The sequence below is a fragment of the Triticum urartu genome, chromosome 2, assembly GCF_003073215.2.
Source record: "Triticum urartu cultivar G1812 chromosome 2, Tu2.1, whole genome shotgun sequence".
In the NCBI taxonomy this organism is placed as follows: Eukaryota; Viridiplantae; Streptophyta; class Magnoliopsida; order Poales; family Poaceae; genus Triticum; species Triticum urartu.
In genome coordinates this window covers 531,613,963-531,619,455 of record NC_053023.1, presented here as the reverse complement: position 1 = coordinate 531,619,455, position 5,493 = coordinate 531,613,963, and the positions used below count along the sequence as shown (strand labels likewise).

The following is a 5,493-nucleotide window of genomic DNA, read 5'->3' as shown; positions in this document are numbered from 1 at the left end:
CGGCTCACTTCGACGTTGAGATACGCCCTCATGATTTCCCTCTGACCAAAGTTTACCTAGACCGTGCAACCATGGATCACCACCATTTTACCGATTTCAAATCTCCTCACATCCCTATCTATTATATACTTAAAACGATAGAAAACGAACGGTTAAGATTTATCTATACAAAGTTAATATATTGGACGGTTGAGATATGTTAAATAGAAACACATGAGATGGCCACGCTCGACATTATTAACAATAGAAAAAATCAATCGGGCAAAGGCCAATCAGTCTACGTGTGGGGGTTCCGATGTAATTAATAAGAAGGAAGCAAGACCCATCAGGTAAAAAAGACTAGCAAGAGTCCTGACACATAAAAATTCGCGTGGAGGGACATATACTATTGCACACAGATGGGATGTGTACTATTGCACGTGAAGGAAACTAAACGGATTGATACATATTAGGCAACGAATGGACGTATACTATTGCACACAGAATAGTTTTCAGCGGACACCCATCCGTGTCCAATTCAAACTGAACAACATTTGGACTAATATAAAGGTTGGGACACACACACCAGAACATCCAGGGAATTAACAAACGCCAGAGCAACCAACAACACGCGTATGAGGATAGAAGGGAGATCCACACAACGACATATCGACACACGCCAGGAACGAATCGAAGGTGCGACATACGGCAGGACGCCCAACACATCGAACGACGGAAGAAGAAATCGACAGAAACATCATCAATTTTGGGTAATATATAACTGAAATCTTGAGGTCTGTTTAGATCTTTCCGTCCTTGCATGTCTTCACAACCTGCTTATGAACACCATGTTTTCCTCTTCATTGACCATTAGTTAGAACACTTCTTTCTAACCAAATTTCATTAGTGCATTATCATATGAACCACTCCTTTTAAAATTGTTTTGAAGGCAACATCTGTATGGCGTACACGAAGTTGAGTGAGTTAACCACAAGACGACAGATATGGAATATTAAAGACAAAGTAATGAGAATGTGGGACTCGATCAACCCTTCAACTGATGAACTTATAAGCATCGATATGATTTTGATGGATGAGCAGGTATTTTCTTCACATAATTAACAATGGGATTGTTCTACTTTTAAAATTACTACTAAGATTTTCTTTCATTAAATTTTGAAGGGTCATCCGGTTCATGCTACTATCTGGAAGAATCGTATTGACACTAACAGAGCAAAGATCAACGAGGGTTCTATATATGCTTTTAGCAATTTTAAAGTTATAGATGCAACAAAATATCGGCCAGTCAACAATGAAATTAAAATTATTTTTTATACAATACAAAATTAAAGGAGATGGAAGGTGCATCGGATAATTTTCCAGATTACTACTTCAAGTTTGCTAGCAAAGATACCCTACAAGAACAGCTAGAAAAGGACCAACAATGCTCAGGTATGTTGATAGTCATATTCTTACTTCAAAGTGGTCAATTCAATTATAAAGCCATTTGTTGGTAGTTGTATTAATATATTCCAAATGAATAACTTCCTAACTTTTTAAGTCTTTAATCTTCAAATTTGCAGATGTTATTGGCTTACTTACCAAGAGTAAGCCAATACAATCAAGGATAACAAAGAAGAAAACACCTTTAGATATACGTGCAATTGAAATTCTAATGCAAGAGTAAGTGTATATCCATGCATCAACTTTTCACAGAAGGGTAAAGACAGTTTTCTTCCACTTATGTTTGTTATTACCATTAATTACTTTCGAATGAATTATTCAGGCATGATAAAATCAGAGTATCATTATGGGGAAGATTAGCTCATCATTTAAGTGAGGATGTAATTGGCAATCAAACAATTATTATTGTTACCTCAACAATGGTGCAAAAATTCAACGGTAAGTTGAATATGTTTACATCTCCTTTTTTTCATACCACCAAGATAATAAATCTAACTGATTTATTGTTCATTAAATAGGTCTGTGCCTAAAGTCAACTAGCGCCACAAGAGTACATACCAATCTAGATATACCCGAGACTTGGGAACTTCGTGGCAGGTATTAAGCATAATTTGTAGGTACTGGTCCTATAGAAGTTCATAATATATCTTCATTTACTAACATTTATTTATAGCCACTCCATTGAAGAAACTTCAAAAAAATGATGGAGATAGATAAAAGTACTCAATGGACACTGGAAGATCAAATGTTTTACAGAAGGATAACCTTAAGAGAACTTACTGGAATCAGGCACGACAACCCAACAGATGAGTTAATGAATCAGAAAATCTTCTAAGATACGATATTGTAGAAGCCTCCAAGACCTACAGATGTGTTTGACATATTTGTATGAGTGGCTAAATATCCTTTAAAGAGCTATACTTTTCTTCATCAACTTGCAGGACATTGTGTTCACAACAATACCTACAATTGATCGATGACAAGAAAATATTCAATGGTGGTACATGTCATGTGATGTTTACAACAAAATTGCTACGAAAGAATCACATAATAATTATTGCAAGAATTGTGATACGTATCCAGAAGGTGTAACACCTAGGTAAGCATATTCTCTTGATTTGGCCATCATTATGTACTATCACATTTGCGGGGCTGAAAGAATGCTCAATACATCAGTCTCATTCCTGTTGGGTTCCTTAGATGGAAAATTTGAAGAAGTCCCAAAGATTATACAAGAATTATGTGGACAAAGACTTATCTTTCGATTCAAACTCAACAATAAGAACCTCTCTCTGGCATGCAAAACTATGCAGTAAAAATAATATTCGTGCCTAATGAAAAGCTTGAGAAGCGATACTTAGAGGATAAAGTTGAAGAGGTGATGGTCTATTAAACTATCAAATATATTTAAACACCAATTATTATACTCTTTTATATGGAACTATTGAAGCAGCTATTTACAATTCTTGATCCATTGTGCTCAACAAGATTTGATGGACGATGAAGTGGACGACATGTTAAAACAAGAAACAAAGAAACTGAATGAGCCAGTTAAAAAGGTGACTGAATACTTCACCATACAAACTTTTCTTTACATAAATTTGTCCCTTAATTCATCCATTTATGTGATTTTTGCAGGTACAAATCAGTAAATGTGAATTTAGCAAAAACGTATGTGAGTTGGTCACTGTGAAAGAGGAGCCAGAAGAGAAAAGCAATGGGAGTATAATACATCAGAAGGAGCATCAATATAAAAGCTCATCAAGAAGTGTCGATGGCGGGAAAAGGAGGGGAAGATCTGTTGTATTACCAGACTCGGAAGATGAAGAAAATAAAAATAGTAGATCTGAAAAACAGAAAAAGCAGTGCCCAAAAGTACCAGAAGTGTTCATGCAAAAAACAAAAGGACAAAAGTTGAACATGAAGGCTCAGATGTTTGTAACGCCAAAGATAAAAGTATCATCTATGTAGCCATAAGGATGGCATGAAGTTTGACTAAAAAGTCTAACAACACCAAGACCAAAGGTACTGATGTAAAATTTGAGGACACAGATCAACTGGAAGATCAAGTACGCCAAACAAGACCCAAGAGAGGAAGGACCTATTCCTGAAACTTTTTGTGACAGTAGTTTATCCACAGAAATCCGCAAGAGTATATGCTCATAACAAGGAGTCGATGTTGTTTACTTAGTGAGCTTTGCGAATACAACATATTCATTATTTTAATGTATCGGAGAACAGAAAGATTTATCGCATTTTTATAAATGATCAATATGTATGAACAATATGACATTTTGTTTTTAAACAATCCGTATACTATTCAGAAGAGAATGAGCAGTACATTCATTTGTTCTTCATCAATTTAAGTGTTAAGTAGTAACATTCATAAGAATTCACTGTTCAAGAATTCATCCGATTAATCATTTAACATGCCAGTTAATCACTACTTGTAGGGTGGCCGAATCGAATAGCACCTATTCATTGTATTAACTTGCCAGGACGATTAAATGGCTGGTTAGACCGATTAATAGGTTGTTAGGACAATTAATCCCTGTTGACCCATTAACTTGTGGGCAAATGAAGCCCAAAATTTTACCCTGTAACCCCTCCCATCCTCCTCTTGCTCCTCAATAGATAGAGTTCGATGAAAAAACATGATATATTGGTATATTACATAGTTGAGAGCATGAGAGTAGGGTATATAAGACATAAAAAACTAGATATATGTTGGTAATCCTATTTAATCTACCGATTAATGGTCGACCGATTAATCCAGTCAATAGGCCGATTCACCAACTAATCACTACTCCCAAGCCGACCGAGCAGCTACCAGTTACCGATTTCCTGAAGAATGTAAGAATTAGCATTGCATTTGTGTAGTTGGTCAAAGCTCTGATGTGCCTACAACATTTGCTAAAACTAAAATGTACTAGCATGGCCTAGATTATATGAAAACAAATGCTCAACAATATTTGAAAAGATTGAGTTTGAAATCCATCTGGAATACTATGAAAAAAAATTCATAGCTTGACTACGAATTGATTCATATGAAGCCACAATGAAATTTAAAAAGACCGAAAGAAGGATTGAGCCTCCAGGGCGTAGATTATTATATCACGAACAAGTATATGATGGTGAGTCACAGACCAAAAGCTTAATTTATTTTTCTCATTAACCCTCAACCGATCCGACCAAAATTATTTTTTTAGAAAAAATGTATTTGGGCCACACGCATAGCTAGCTCCACTAGGTCCTAGACTAGGCAACATAGTTGAAGGCCAAACCTGCGCTGCTACTTGCGGCACTAATGAATCCGTCTTCCGCTCCTTTGTGTTTGTTGCGCCGCGCTGCTCCATGCAGGTCGTCGGCTCCTTGGTTCACTTCGCGGCAGCTCAACTGTGCCGGCTTCTCCGTCCGGCCGCGCCACCGCGTGCCCTCCTTGCCGGAAGATATTCAGCGGATCCAGCGAGAATCTTAGCACAGCAGGCCGCCGCAAGCTAATCGGAAGCGATATGCTCATGCCGAAGAATATCCTTTTAAAAGAACTGTGTGGAAGAGGAAACAGTCCATTGGTATGAAGTCTGAGAAGATAATAAGCGGTGAGGCCGCAAAAAATACAGATCGTACCTTCTTCATTTGGCAATGGATATGAGCTCTATTGAATCTAGCATCATCTCTCTCATGCCACATACTTCCAGAAGATCACAATCCAATCTCTAATCCCTATAATGAATAGTCCCCAAATCTCAATCTCTATTATATCTCAGCTCCATGAAAAATTGCCTGCAGCATGGAGATTTAAGTATCTTCTTTAATAAATCTTGAGCGTGGTTGTGGCATGGAGATTTTACCCAACAATTTCTAATCTGAGATGAAATTTAACTCAATGTGAGATGCAAAAAAAATTACCTGTGTAGGCTCCCCCAAATCCATTCGGCAATAGAGGTCGGGAGAGAAGCTGCGGCGTACATCTTCCCTCCGCTTAAGCTATGGTTGGCGGCGGTACGCCGCTGCGAGGCAGCCAGTGACGGGCGCATGCGGTGGTGCCCG

At 37.6% G+C, this 5,493-nt stretch overlaps 1 long non-coding RNA gene across 1 annotated transcript; it reads right to left on the bottom strand.

Moving 5' to 3' along the window:
* Window positions 1-474: 474 nt before the first annotated feature.
* LOC125541783 lies at window positions 475-5,220 on the bottom strand. Its single transcript, XR_007297644.1, has 3 exons — window positions 5,071-5,220; window positions 4,728-4,988; window positions 475-835 (listed from the first exon to the last, which is right to left on the bottom strand). It is a non-coding gene; the product is annotated as an uncharacterized LOC125541783 (long non-coding RNA).
* Window positions 5,221-5,493: the final 273 nt, after the last annotated feature.